General features: G+C 41.4%; 1 protein-coding gene across 1 annotated transcript in view; it reads right to left on the bottom strand.

Moving 5' to 3' along the window:
• trabd2a (TraB domain containing 2A) overlaps positions 1 to 16,388 on the bottom strand; it is a 70,839-nt gene that overhangs the window by 51,140 nt on the left and 3,311 nt on the right. The window lies entirely within an intron of this gene.

The following is a 16,388-nucleotide window of genomic DNA, read 5'->3' on the forward strand; positions in this document are numbered from 1 at the left end:
CGCTGGCCCAGATTCAGCACCAAAGCACCGCTGGCAAACCAAACCGAACGAGCCGCACACACACACACACCACCGGCACATTAATATGCATGTAAACACTTTCCGTCAGCTTGCATCAATTCCCCTCGTTCTAAACAAAAACACTGACTCAAACCACAATGCGCTCGACCTTTAACACCAACAGTTCACCACTGTACAAACCTCACACATGAGTCTATGTCATGGAAAATAGGACCTAGCATCCAAACCATCTGAGAAATGCATCCGTTTATTGTGGTGAAAGACTGATCAATAAAAGGAGACAAAGGGGTTGAGAGAGATAAACAGGAAAACAATATTTAGAGACAAACAAAGGAAGGAAAAGTCAGAAAAATTACTGTAGGGAAGAAAAAAATAGAGCGATAAGGAGGAATATAGGTGGAAAGATAGAAAGACAGAGAGAGAGAGAGACACAGAGGGAAGACAGAGATGGTTGTTGTTGTGCGGACGTCTGCCAGGACCCACAGCCTCACAACCACAGACTTCCAACAAAATATGAAAAGCATCCAAACATCCTAAATGTGTTGGGAGTTCAGTTTTCAGAAAAGTGTCTCTTTGCATTCACTGAGGATGGTGCACGCATAAACATGATCCCGTAATGTGGGATTATGACCAAAATACTTAACTGTCAAAGCTACACAAACTGTACAAAAAAAGTTCAACCAATTTTAGCTCAGAGGAAGAAGCGATGTGGAGTGAGACAATGAGTGAAAGACACACACTTAGAGGTACGGGGATAGTGAATGGTCAACAAATGCTTCAATTCTTCTGCATTCGGCACGGCTATACTCAACTCGACTCGCTCCTTTTTGATTTTCAATTAGCAAAAGTTGTGGGTAGTACCTGGTACTTTTTTGGTACCACATCGGTCAAAGTTCCAAGAGAGCTGAGCCAATACTAGAACTGATTGGTCAGAGTGGATCATCACTAGATCGTCAAATGCATGACACTGGACATCCTGTACAAACCCGCCATTTTTAGATAGCCAATCTACCGTCAATAGCAACCGATTTTTTGATTCAGCCTGCAAAACTACAGCGTACACTACCCGTACAATTGACGAAGTGTAGACATTCCTCTGTTTGGTTTCTGATGAAAGGATTCAGTGAATGCCGCGTTGAAGATGAAGTCACGGCAGATTCACGCGGTGACGCTACGGTGATCAGCTGAGCATTCTGCCTACACTGATGGGGTACTATCCGCTGGGGAAAACAGAATGGAGAGAAGGACCTGGTACCAAAATTGAGTCGAGTCGAGCCGAACCATGCAGTGGAAATGAGGCATAAGTCATTAGTTTGCATCCTCTGGGGACCATGAATGTCAGAAACACGTCATGGCAATCGTTCCCATAGCTGTGTGGACATTTCACTTAAAACAAAAGCACCACCTCAAGGTGGTGATAGAGGAAAAGTCAGATCACTAAAGTCAGTGTGATTCATCCTCTGGGGACCATGAAGGTCTGTACTACAATGTATGGCAATCTATCTAAAAGAATCATAAAAAATGATGTTTCTGTCTGGACCAAAGCGGTGGACCAACTGACTGACTGACCAACAGATCGACACTGCCGTCCCTAGAGAGCAATGTTGCTGGAAAAGTTAAAAAAGTTTTCATATCCAGAATAGTGTCCAAAGCTATGAAAATAACACCAAGGTTGTAAAAACCTTTGAAAAGGGACCGAAACTTAGTCAGAAGACAGACACGCGGAGAGAGTGAAACGGTGGTGAAATGAGCCGGGAGGCCAAACAGTGGCGTTGCTGTTAAGCTCTCACAGGTTTTATGATCTCAGCTACCGCAGCGCAGACAAACCCCCAAAACACAAACAGTCTTTGGGTAGAAACAACCCTGAAAACCGTCAAACTAACTCTGGGTGGTGGGAGGAATCCGATACACATGTTGATGTATGTGTTGGTCTGACGTGTGTGGACGCTTGCACGAATGCTTAAAAGCACGTGTGCATATAATAGCTTACATAAACCTCTATGAGCTCTTGATTATGTATCTGTGTGTGTATAGGCAGACTGTGCGGCAATGATGCACCATCATCACTTGCTTTGGCTTCAGAAGAAAGGAAAAAGAAGAGAAATAGAGGTGTCTCCATTAGAAGTCAGAATCTGCTACTTGCTTCATAGGAAACTTTAGATAAAAACACAACCACACACCACCACAGGTTTATACAACATCACTCAGCGGACCATCACATTCCCAGTTGTGTTCAGACCAATAGCCGTCAGTCATCCGAGAGGCAACAACTATTAATCAAAATCAAATGTGTTCCACTAAAAGCTGCAACTACAGGTTGTTAGAGCTGGTTTTGCAAGGTGGCAAATACTGGTACGTTGAGCATCTGGAACAATGATGTGCATCAAGCAGGACAACACAAAAAACAATTCTACATCCAGGACGCCTCACGAGATCCCCAAGGAAAGACTTGCATAGTCTGACAACATCTATGACGTGCTCCTTGATGCTTCGGGCACCATAGTTGTTGATATTGCTGATACTGGACATCTGTTTCTGCTCCTTCCTGGCTGATCACCATTGCACAACATGCATGAAAGCTATGATTGGAATTGCTAACAGTCAGTCAGTAAATCTGTTACCTTCTTAACTTTTATGGAACCGTTTCCAATCCAACAGGGTCGTGTCTATATGGTAACCCTGGATATGCAAAATTCTTGAATGGTTAAGCAATTACTTCGAATGTTTAACCTTTTTTGCAAATAGGGTGCCCATCTAGACAATGGTCTGTATATAAGAAGTGTCAACGTAGTCACCATGACATCACCCATTGGTTTGGGGAATGCCGTTTTGCAATCTTGGTTTTTGGCCGTCACCATGTTGGATTTTTGGAACCAGAAGTGACACGAGAGGGTGGAGCTAAGTACAACCGAACGCTGAATAAAGACATTGTAGGCGACCAAAATGTTACAATTAACTTTCACAAACTGAAAACACACTGTGAAAGGGTTAAAGTTGAAAGACGAAAACACGGACAACTCCCAGACCGGACAACGCCGTGGTAGCGACCTGTCAATCACAAGGTAGCCACGCCCTCAAGCATCCCCTGCTTTATGGTCTATCTGACTCTAAATGGGACCATAATGTACTAAATGAACATCATGTTGTATTGAAGAAGACTTGAAACTAGCGATGGAGACCATAAACTCATGTTTACAATGTTTACTGAGGTAATAAATCAAGTGAGAAGTAGGCTCATTTTCTCATAGACTTCTATACAATCAGACTTCTTTTTGCAACCAGAGGAGTCGCCCCCTGTTGGCAATTAGAAAGTTTAAGGCACTTCCGCATTGGCGTCACTTTTCAGAACCGGAGGTTGCCACCTGATCTATACAACACCCTCCAACAGGAGGTTAAATAAAAGTGAATGGTACAATAAAGCTAGTAAGCTACGGTAGCTTCTTATTCTGGACTCTACCGTCCCCTTAAAGATCAGCACTAAGAACACAACCTTGACAAGTTACAGACGAGCAATCGCATGAATGTCAGAGAGCAACTTTGCAGTGTTGGTTGAGAAATTAACCTAAGCGAAAGAAACGCCTTCATTTTCACTCCCGGTGCGTGTGAAGATATGCGACATCGTCGAGATATTTGCCTGTCTGAGTCTAAGTCTGGTCAAAACATCTGTGGAGAACAGCAACGTCTCACAAAACCCCCATGTGTGGTGCTCACCTGTGAAATTCCACTAAAGCCACCAAAAATGTGGACTGGAGCCAGAAAGACAAGTGGATTTATGGTCAGGTTGGCTCAGAAACTATGTGGTCCCTTCTGACTGTAGTTCAACTTTTTATAGGCTTAAATATGTTTTACCAGCATCTGTGTATTCATGTGAAATCACCACAATTACTACAATATTTATTTAGATCACCCGGTTTTAGCTTTAGTTAGTAAACTCTATGTATATTTCTATTAGACACACCAGCCAAAGAGTCACAGGTTTCAACTTTTCTATGCAAAACTTAAGGTTACCTCTGAGCAAATAGTAGAAAAATAAATCCTTTCTCCTTTTTTTGCAGTCACAAATAATAACAAATCAATTTAATCCCAAATCACAGAGTGGCTGCTGCACAAAACCTTTCCACAAGTTCCAGGTGACACCGTGCGAGGAAGTAGAAACTATTAATCCTCTGTGTGGGAGCTTGTGGACAGCTTTGGCCTCGTATTGCTCGGCTCGAGTCCAACCAGCTTTTGGCTCATTTCTACAGGCTTGATTTAATGCAGAGCAGCCACAAAGCTGGCCAGTACAGAGAAAGCATAAGTATACCAGTAGCAATTTATAAGACTTCATGTCAAACTATGAAAGGTTAATGATCATTTGAAAACTAACTCCCCATCATAAAAAGCATCTTTGTCTTTCATTTATTCGCATTTTAATTGAAATGAATGTAGTCGTATGCATTACTGTGAAACTGTGTGACCCTGATTCTCAAACTCAAATACATTTTCGAAACAGTGCATATAGAAGTTTCCTTTTTTTAAATGTTTGACTTCAGTTTGACAATATTTAGAATATAAAAAACTCTTAGCTTCAGGTGCGTAATTTTCTATTTATGGAATTAAAAGTTGCCTATATGCAAGTCTAAGTGGACTACTACATGTCTGCTCAGAGGTCATTGTGCCTCAGCTGAGATGATAACATCACAGTCGTCTATTTCATTTAACATTAGACTGTGAACAGAGGCATTAAGCTTTTCACTGCTGATGTGTATCCGCATGTAAAGAAGATCATTATCCCCATCTTATCTGATATCTATCATGTCTGTGAACATTTTTTTCTGTAAGCATGTAGCCAGCAACTTTCTCTTCACACATTGGCAACACCTTAAAGGGGAACACCACCCAAATTATGAATTCCAATATGTTATTTCCATGGCTTAGTAAAGTTCAATCAATATATATGAACATGAGCTACTCTCTCTCTCAAAGCGTGAAACCAGAGTAGTTAGTCTCAAACTTGTGATGTCATCAGGTATAAAGTCTGGAGCGGTTCCATAGACAATGAATGGGAGACTGATTTTTTGGACCCACATAATGTTTGTTTTCTTTTTTATACCCACATGAGCTTTATTCTACTGTAGTGTTCACAGTTGTGAAACATAAAATGTTCCCCGGGTGTTCCCTCAGTGTCATCTATAACATCTCTCCCAATTCATTGTCTATGGAGCAACTCCACACTTTATACCCAATGACATCACAAGTTTGAGCTTTAGAACTCTAGTTTTTGGATTTGGGAGAGAGTTGTTCATGTTTACTAATACTTTAAGACTGTCTTAGACCATAGGAATAACGTGTATAAATTTTGTAAATGGGCGTAGTTCCCCTTTAAGATTGTTTTAATGGAATGTAACCAATAGTGCACAAACATTATAGCCAAACCCATGGTTATAGGAAAATAGAAGTGTGATGTTGAAGTTGTGGGTGACCTTAACATTTAATTCACACAATGTGGCAGTATGGAAATTGGTGTTGATTAGACAAATTACTGTAACTGATCCCAACAATACAATATCAGTTCATAACTCCTTAATGGTAAAAAGTAAATGCATGCCAAAAGTAAGTGTCAATGGCTGCATGTGTGAAAGCAACTACTGACAGCTATTAGCTATTAAATAAATGTTATTTAACAAGTCCAAGAAAGTCATGAATTATTGTTGCAGCCTGCAAAAAAATTATACATTTGTCATCATTTATGGGAAAAGTAATTATCATCAGTCATTGTCAGTTCAGTTGTGCCCTCTGGGTTAAGACATGTTAAAACAACGGAAACCTCACACAAGGAGTTTTATTTCCACAACTGCTGCATTTTCATACTGTAGCTAACATTATAGTACTTCTGCAAATTGAAAGGTTTTTTTTCCAATACAATTACTTTTTTCCCCAAAAAAAGAGCATGTATGGAATTCCTTAATTTCTATCAATCACATGCTACTTCAGTGCTGATTGATTGGTCATAGCTTAGTAATAACAATGACCCTGGGGTCCTTGTAGGCCACATTCAGGCCTGCAAAAATCTCAACTTACACAACAATAGAAGGAATGATGGGCCCCAAAGAAATTGAAATTAGCATCGTAATGACTCTAATTGCTCTTACGTATAACTTACATTAGCTTTAAATGTGGGAAGGCCGCCGTTAGTGAGTGTTAAGTACAATTGTAGATGCTGAGCTTTTCTTACTTAAATTAAGGTGGAGGCACACTGCGAGACTGCAGAATCACAAATGTTTCTCTGTGGGCAAACTGCGAGGTTTCACAATTAGATGTTGGAACGGTGAATGGAAAACTGCCTGCTAAAACGCAGTGGCAGAGATATTTCATGTGCAATTACATTCAGAGTTATCTTTGCATGTTTCAATTGAGCTATTATACATTATACTTTGAGGTAGATCAAGCCATTGATTAATTCATTGGAATGACCTGTACTCAACTCCAGTGTTGCCTTGGACCCATTTGGCCAACATTACCAGCAAGGTACTCCATTTACTTTCTCATTTTACAGCTAAACAGAACACTACAAGATGTTTCTGAAAACATTTGAGCAGAGAAAATAGGCATTACAGTAACAGAATATTGATTCATACTTGATCAGCACTGCCTAGTTTGACCGTTTGATCGGAGTTCGCAGAGTGATTTACAGCTGCCTCCGTTGAATGAACAGCCAATAGGAGCTGTAAAATGAGAATGTTTGTGACCCGGGAGCTATATTGAGATCATGTTGAGATGGCTTGAAGGAACGCCAAGTACTGGTTACATGACCGGAGCACAGCCAATAGGAACGCTCTCTCTCTCTCTGAAATGACCTGTGATTGGGCCAAAGTAGATTTTTTAAAGCCTGAAAACAGAGCCATGAGGAGGTGCAGATGTCCAGTTTTCTCTCAGAACACTTGAATTACAATATGAGGAAAGGTTATTATGGATTTTTTGTCCAATGATGCCAAAAAACATTCTGCCTACTGCAGCTTTAAGTAACAGGCACTAGATTATTTTGAAGTATCGGACGTTAGCACGGGTGCAGAGCAGTGGTCGTGCCACGAGGCTCCACAGCCTGCACAAGTTTTCATGACCCGGCGTTAAGTCAGAGAGACAAGCTATTAAATCCCCATTTGCGCTGCAGAAGCCTGCGTTACACAACCAGGAAAAGCCTGCAGCAGTCTCCAGAAGTCAGTCTCCCCTCCACCGGAGTGCATTACTGTATATACTTTCAAGGATCTAAGCTCTTATTCTTGGCGCACAGTTGGCACCATCCAGCTGCATCCGATCCGCTTTCAATCAAATGCACTTGAAAAACAAAAACGTTGCAAATGGGCGGACTTGCACAGGAATGGAAAATCAAATTTTGTGAAATTACTCTACCTTGATATGACGGCAACATATAGGAGGGGATTTGCTCGTGATCATACGAAAACTGTTTTGTGGAAACGAACATATACCCTTGTAAAAAATAGAAGTAAGGCTGGTTCAAATCATCTTATAATCAACGCAAACGCACTGGCATTAATCAATATCAATAGTCCATACAGCAAACTAATCACACTGACAACCTCAGGGGCTTTTTTGTTCAGCAATGTTTCTTCATGATCACTTGTTGACAGATCTTACGCTTCAATTTCTGTCTATAAAGCTTTTGAAAAAGGGGTTTTGAAAGTGAGATGAGCTCCGCATCTTTGTCTCCGGTGTCGTGTATCCAGACAGATGGACAGATAATGTCTGAGGAAATGTCAGAAATCTAATATGGGACTGTTTGGTCAACAGTGGGGAAGAAATCAAGCACCTCAGTGCCACATGAAACCAGGGAGTCGAAGGAAGCTGTGAGGACACGTTGGAAATTCAACCATCGAACTTTATATAGATCCCACACACATACAAACACTCATTCATACACGAACATGAACTCTTGCAAACGTGCACAGAAATGCAGATGTGCACACAAACTTTCATGCACACGGATTGTGCAATATATGGACAAACACACACTAGACAAACACACACCTCACTGCAACTAATCATGGAAAGTTTACTTCCTTTGACCAATGAAGAGAGAAGTAAAATTGTAAATTGCAAACTATTTGAGGACAAAGAAAAAATAAATTGCTTCCTCCAATATGAGTGAGAATAAATTAGCATCTTAGCAGATGTATTTATCTTATAGGATGACTGTTTAATGTTTGTTAACATATTTCACTTTAATCTAACTTATTGCACAAACATCTACTTTTTCTGGCTTTAAGAAATCACATGTTTCCTATTCATCTCTCATACGATGACATTTGCTTGGAACAACTGTTTCATCGGTTATTTCAAAATGTCCACATGATTCATAATTTGTCTAAATAACAAATGAATATTCCTTAAGCCAAGACATGCATTAATGAGTTTAATATTTTCGAGACACATGTTAAGATTCATTGCTGTTTTTGTCATCTTTTTGGCTGTGTCTACAGCGTGTGAGCACATGTATACATTTCATCGCCGCAGGCCATTCTGCTCTGGTGATCACTGAATCAATTGGTTCTCTCCAGTGGGACACATGAGATTTAATCAGATTTGCTGCCAGGGTATTGCTGTGTAATACTGTCGTCGTGCTAGCAGCATGTGTTCTCTTTCTCCCTTACACACACAAACACACATTTGCTTTCGTGCCAAGAACTAGATAAGAAGATTGATATCACTCTTACTGTATATCTGTATGGTAAATAAGAAGCTACAGCTAAGATATGGTTTGCTTAGCTTAGCAAAAAGCCTGGAAACGGCTTGCAAAATCTACCTAACAGCACCTCCAAAGCTCGCTAATTAACATGACAATATGTGGCTTTAAGGGGGTTGTGTGAGGGACTACTTCTTGGGCCAGGTGCAGTGACTATGGCTCTCTTCAGACCTGGTATTAACATGCTTCCTGAGGTGATCCGATCAACATGTGGACAGCTCTAAGTACAGGTGTGAATGCACTCAAGACGCACTGAGGACACATTGAGATCTGATCACTCACATTCGAAGGTGGTCTGGGCCACATATGACCACATTCTTTTAGCAGTGTGTACGCAAATGTGTCCTGGGGCCACATTAAAGGACCGCCTACTCAAATGACGTCCCGCTGGGATCCGCGGGTCTCTGCGCTCCTCATGTGAATAGTCAGGCAGATGCGAGCGCTTGTCTTGCCTTGCAGCATGGAAACGACTTCTGTGCACTACTGTATCCTGTCTGTACAATTTTCTTTGTAGGCTATAGCAACATATTAAAATCAGACACAGAAAGTGCATTATTATTATCATACAATGTGTTGGTGTTTTTGTTTTGGTGCTCTGCGCAGAGCTGACGTGCCCGGACACACGCTCTCATCCCCGGCTCTGAAGCTCTGTAAAGGCAGCGGTGTCGGTGGCACGGAAGTCTCCGCGCGGACTGCCGGAACATGTAGGATATTACTACTGATATTCCTGTAATCTTACTTGCTGTATTAGCCACGTGTTTACTACGTGCTTATTTGCATATAGAGCAGGGACCCAAGGAACATGTTAATGCCAGGTCTGAACACGGCCTCAGGGGAGTCACAGTCAAGAGATAGCCCCGAACACAGAAGTTAAGTATATAACATATATACACTGTATAACCCTCTGTGATTCTTAAATCCTATGCCAAAAGTCTATTTTTGCACGTTGTTAATAAAGTTATGTTGACGGAAAAAAAGAGTGAAACTCAACCACAAGAGCACAGTGCAGCACTCGGACAATGTACAGTGTGCAAGTGTTAGGGAGCATTTTGAATGAAATAACTTAATAACTAGCTGAGCATGACGTAAGTGAAGTAGTTTGTGGATACATTTCTGTGGAGCAAGAGCCTGAAAATAGCGCACCCCTTCCTATTTATTCCACTGAGAATCCGTTTTTTGAATCTAGAATCGATTCTGGATCTAATCGTGACACCAAGAATCAAAATTACGCATAGGATTCCCAAAGCTTCCCACCCGTACTTATCATCACCATTCACATTTCGCCATCTGATCTCATTACAGAGGGGATTGAGACAGATTTTCCTCTGTGGGCAAACTTTGGAAATCAGTGGCAGCTTGCTCAAAGCGCTGCCCATGCCGGGCTGGAAAATAAGGACGGCCATTGTACTGTCCAGGAAGTCGAGCATGTGTGTATAACCAACACACTTAGCAGTCGTTACGATCTGGACAGCGCAGGGTGTGTGGGAGTTTTGGGATGCTCACACTTTGTGACAGCGTCCGTCCCGTCCAATGAATTTCGGTGCAGGGAGAGCCGTCTGTTCACATGTGCCCTCTCAGATCTGATTTATGGTACGAGACATTTTCCCACAAATCTGCTGAGTCAAGAACAAACTGCACTTTGATTTATTCAATGTTAAAGTTTAAATCCACAAAGCAAAGAGTGCTCTCTCTTTTATACTGTAATTAAGAACAGACTTCACTTCCCTGTGTTCAGAGGATATTTCTTGACCAAGGGGTCAAGATGATCTGTTAAAAAATAACCCCGGCACTAATTTCTTTAAATGCATTAAAGCAACCTGTGTTTTTTTGGTAACATACTGGCATCATATGAAACTAGAAAAATCTAAGGAATCCATGTCATACTAGCTTGCTGTGAATAAGGCTAAATAACGCTCCAAAATTGGCGTTCATTTTTGGTGAGGAAAAACTGGTATGGCTATTTTCAAAGGGGTCCCTTGACCTCTGACCTCAAGATACGTGAATGAAAATGGGTTCTATGGGTACCAACGAGTCTCCCCTTTACAGACGTGCCCACTTTATGATAACCACATGCAGTTTGGGGCAAGTCATAGTCAAGTCAGCACACTGACACACTGACAGCTGTTGTTGCCTGTTGGGCTTGAGTTTGCCATGTTATGATTTGAGCATATTTTTTAATGCTAAATGCAGTACCTGTGAGGGTTTCTGGACAATATTTGTCATTGTTTTGCGTTTTCAATTGATTTCCAATAATAAATATATTCATACATTTGCATAACGCATCATATTTGTCCACTCCCATGTTGATAAATGTATTGCATACTTGACAAATCTCCCTATAAGGTACATTTTAAAAAGAAAAAAATGTGCGTTTAATTTGCGACAATCATGCGATTATATATTTTAATCGATTGACAGCCCTACTAAAGATATGTGAACTGAAGCAGGACAAAGTCAATATCAGATTAAAATGGGCCTAATGTGCTTGTTATAACCATATTTAAGTAGGAACATTTTTTTCTGAAATTTGGTATGTTAATGTCTAAATTACAGGCAGGAAGGAAGATGATAATTAGGTTAAAATTAGGTTATAGACGTGTGGTTTGTTTGGATTACATCAGACCTTGCCTCGTGAAGGCCAGCAGATCCAGAGCCCTGTAGAGCCCGTCAGTCGGTGTTAAAAGAAAACACCACAACTGAAGTTACAAGGTTGTCAAACAGAGGTAACGTCATGATACCTTTAATGGAGACGGAGTCACGCCTTCCTTCCTTAATGGCTCCTCTTCTGATCTCAGTCTGCATCTCAACTCGCCCCGCTCCAGTCCCTCCTCGCCATGAATGAACCAAAATGGGCTTCAAACATTCCTTCCCTGTTCTCATAGACGTACACTGAGACCTGCATTCATCACCTCTCCATGCACCATTACTCCCAGTGATGGGAGGAAAGAAACAACACTTTCATTAGCAGGTCCGCTCCACTGAGGTGTAGAATGTCCCGCGGGTTTCCAACAACAGTGACAGAGAAAGCCGGCCTTCATGCGGCCATTGTTGTCCTCAACAAGCTCATTTAGTGTAATGGGCAAGGCTGGGCCTGCTCTTCAAAAGACGAGGGGCACCGTGCGAGAATAAGAGCAGTCATGCTTGGCCAGATTAGGGATCTGAGTATAGAAAGTATAATTCATTGTGGTTTGAAAATAATGAGCTCAATGGGCTTAATTTATAGTGGTAGACAAAAATGGACACATCACTTGTAAAATGAGATTTAAAAAAAGCAGAACCCTATTTTTTTTTAATGCAGTAAGCTATCTTATAGCCTATAAGTCTAAAGGCCTTTACACACCGGGGGCGGGGTTTTTTTGTGCAATTAATTCACACCCCAATATATTTTTTTCAAACTGTTGTTTTTGTCATGAATATTTTCACACAGAATGCAAATATATGCGGCAAAAAAGATATATTTTTTTTTTCAAACAAGGTCGATTTTTTTGATCTTTCGTGCAGCGAATGAAGGCATCACCCAATCACATTGTGCGGAATGGGTTGAGTTGTACCTATGTTAATAAGGATTATAAAGGTCTGATCCAGGGCGGCAAACTTTATTACTCCTTTCAACCTTGACAAAGGCAGAGCATACCGGATCCACTCCTTGCATTCTTACCTTTCACAATAAAAGTTCTATACATATAATATTCGCAGGTGCATTTTCGTGTGTTGTTTATTTGTCACGGCCCCGGTGTGTAAAGACCTTTAAATATGCTAAGCGCTTTGATACAGCTGCACAAAGCCAGAACTTAAGTACCAACATATAACAGGAATTAGTTCTGCTGATATTTCTTTAACTGCATTTGAATCATGAACATAATGAATATTTTAAAGAGGACCTATTATGCTCACTTTCAGGTTCATATTTGTGTTTTGGGTTTCTACTAGAACATGTTTACATGCTTTAATGTTCCAAAAAACACTTTACTTTTCTCATACCGGCTGTACTCTGATTGGTCAGCTGGCCCACTGTTGTGACTGGTTAACCGAACCAAACTCTTCGGACTCCGCTCCAGCTCCGCTCTAACTAGCTATATTTGAGGACCTGACAAACTAGCCTCTAGGCAGGTATTATGTAAATGTGTTACTTGGTGACATCACCACGTTACGGAAGAAAGGGCGGGAATTCAAGCAAGGCGTTTCAGGCAGTTCAGGAGCAGTGTTTCTGTTCTGTTTGGTATGGACAGGGAAAGGAAAGGGAAACAGCACAGAAGCATAATAGGACATTTTTGAGATTTAAAAAAAATATATTTTAAAGCAGAGGCGCTCTGCCTTGTCTGAAATAAAGAGCACCTCCCCTAACGTCAGAGGAAATTATTACATATTTATGAAACATAATGTTAGGCTTATTAAGCTTTAGAGAAAATATGGTTTACATCTCACACCAAAGGCCACGTATTAACTGAGCGGGGTGATCGTTTTAACCGTCAAACCGCCACATTGATAAGATGCGATGCGTCAGGGTCTGTCCAATTCAGTGCAGCAGGTGATTGGCTGATCACATTGCGTGTTTGCTTTGCAGTTAGAGCAGCGTGTCACAATGTTGTGGGATAAAGAAAACGAGCTAGAATAAGGATTAGAGCCTGATTAAAGTTAAAGTTGTACTGACAAGCTGGAGGTTCAACTGCGCTGACCACAAAAGCCTCAGTGAGGTGTTGGTGTTACTCACCACCTCTTGAAAACTCCCAGGTCTAGAGGTAATATGATTCTCACCTCAAACTTCGAGCTAGATTCCGGTATGTATGTAATCAGACACAACGACCAGTGGCAGCACAACGAGTGGTGCCTCCAATCTGATGTACATAGGCTTTAACAAATGCAAAATTGTCACTACTTAAATACATGCAACATTTTATTTTCCATTTGCCTTTCTGTTTCCTAAAAAGTCTGTTTCATGCCAGATGTAAATGGCCAGTGAAAACATAACAGAGCCTATCAGAAACTGTAAATATGCTTCTCCAGTTGTAGCCTCATTAAACAGTGTTTTCAGTCAAGAACGGCATCTGAGGCGGCAGCGTTGTTTTCACCAAGAGCGTATCTCACTCATCGCACTCTATCTGGACATCTTACACTTGAGTTGAGCTAAAAGGCTTTAAATGAGAACTGTGAAAGAAAAATGTTTACTGAAATATCAAGCGGGCTGCTTGGCCCGGTTTAAGGCGTCCATCAAGCTGCTGTTGATTAGAATGAAACCGAGTGTGGAAATTATGGAGTGCCAAGCTGTGTGCTGTGCCGGTGCAGTGTCAGAGGTAGGGGTTGTTTCTGGGACACTAGAATTCATTGTTGAGCTCTCTGGAGGCTCTGTAGACCTAATTTAATGAAAGCTGTGATGATGGGAGGTTTTCTCTCTCTTTATAGCTCTGTTGACAAACCCAATTTCAGCCACCCACTTTCAATCTGTGATATTCATAACAACAAGTCTCTACTTTTAAACGCCTAAATAGTTTGTCAGCGTCCTCCAAGAGACCAATATGAACATTATGAAAATGATTCATGATAATCTGCCATCTCCTGTAGGTTAGCGGTCACACTGACTGTACCTATGGCGGCGGCTATGTGCATACTAGGCTCTGTAGGTATGTCGTAGCTGACATGCGCCTCTTCAAATCTACTGATTTAAAATAACACAAGACATTGTTGCATCTGATCTGCCAAAAATGAGACGAAAGTGTAAAAGGATCTGAGAAATAGTCACTGTTCATCGTGTGAAAAAGTCTCCCTCAGCAGAAGTGTTGATAACACTAAATTTAATCATCTCATCTCAGTCGGAGAATAAAATATTCCCTCTTTGCGATTGTTGACTCAAACTCCAGGTGTTTATCAAGACCTACACATTGCGCCATTCTTCATGTAGGACTCAAGAGAATGCTAATAAAAAGTGCTGCTGGGTGGTTTGGGTCTGAAGGGCCGACGAGGCCCTGCTTTAAAATAACAACACTTTAAGCTTCTGGGTGTTAGGGTAAATGGTCAAGTGTAATCCCCTTAGCTCCCGACCAGCATTAGCAGAAATTCCTCAATAATACGCAACATGATTTCATAGTGACTGCTGCCTTTGAGAGATGTTTGTAATACTGAAAGGGTCACCGAGGGGCACAGACAGACGGGCAGACAAGGGGACTTAAGTGTGCCGGTTGGGGGGAAACAAGGTTCCTTTTTTTTTCTGGCGATTTCAGACTCGAGTCATTAGGATCCATTTTTCTTTAATAACAAAGAACGTGGTGGAGCACGGCTGAATGTTTGCACAGCTGATTATTAACTCCACACCTTTCTCCACTTGACTATGGAGCTATGGGAAGGAGAGGAAAAGACAAAACTAAAGGCCTCTGTTGTATAAAAAAAAAAAAAAGAAGAATCTGAATCTATACATCTGGTCTTTGTCATTTGTATTACACATCTTAGTGCTGGTGTATTTCAGGAGATGTGAAGCCTCTCCAGCAGATATTTGACATTGAGTTTATTGAAACAAACCTCAAAAGTGAAGGGTAAACACACCAGCTGCGTCACGTAGCAACCACTATTTGACACCAGTAACGCAAATTAGAAGGAACAAACATCGATCTGTACAGCAAGGAATCTCTGTCTGTCTGTCTGTCTGTCTGTCTGTCTGTATGTCCTTTGCATATCTCGATAACCTCTCATCCAATCTACTTCACACTTGGCGGGTGTATTATTGGGGACCCAAAGGAGTGCCGTGTCAAATTTGGTGCAATTTAGACACGTGACACGTTCAATATTGATAAACTTTGTATAACCATGCAAATGGCACTCTGTGCAGCAGCGAGGGCGGGGCTTCAGGGCTCTGCAGACTGAGTCAAGCATGTCGTCTGCAGCGGGCAGACCACGGCTCATTGACTGTAGTTCACTTTTGCTGCTTGATATACTAACGGTACAACTGAACCAGGGTCATACTTGTCAACCCTTACGATTTTTTTCATCGCCCTCTCCCGGTTTCCTCCCGGGGTCACAATTCTCCCGTATTTCTCCCGATTTATGACAAATTTTCACACTTTTTTTTCTAGTTTTCTTTCCTGGGAGTTAGAGGTCAAATCAAATGTTTAACACAAAAACGCAGTTGCAGTGTTCTTATTATTTTGTTTCTTTCACTCTTTTAAAGTCACCAGAATGCAGGAAACAAAGTCTCTGAAACTCTAATTTTTCAGGGCGGATGACCCCCGACGTATGTATGTATGTATGTATGACCAGGGTTCATGTTAGCCGACATATGCAACTTTTAGCCAGTAACACAGGTAGTTGTCCGGTAGATGTAATGATCAACGAACAAAATGTCTGTCAGGAAATATGCTAAATAAATAAATAAATTCATTATCATCATTCGGGGGACAGTGGTTGCCTAAAGGTTAGAGAAGCGAGCTTGAGTCCAAAAGCGAGCTTGAGACCAGAAGCGAGCTTGAGACCAGAAACGAGCTTGAGACCAGAAGCGAGCTTGAGACAATAAGGTCGCCGGTTCAATCCCCAGGACTGGCAGGATAAATCTGGGTGGGGAAAGTGAAAGGCAGCGCTTCCCCCTCCCTCATTACCACCACGGAGGTGTCCTTGAGCAAGGCCCTTAACCTCAACCGCTTCA

The sequence above is a fragment of the Sebastes umbrosus genome, chromosome 19 (assembly GCF_015220745.1).
Source record: "Sebastes umbrosus isolate fSebUmb1 chromosome 19, fSebUmb1.pri, whole genome shotgun sequence".
Lineage (NCBI taxonomy): Eukaryota > Metazoa > Chordata > Actinopteri > Perciformes > Sebastidae > Sebastes > Sebastes umbrosus.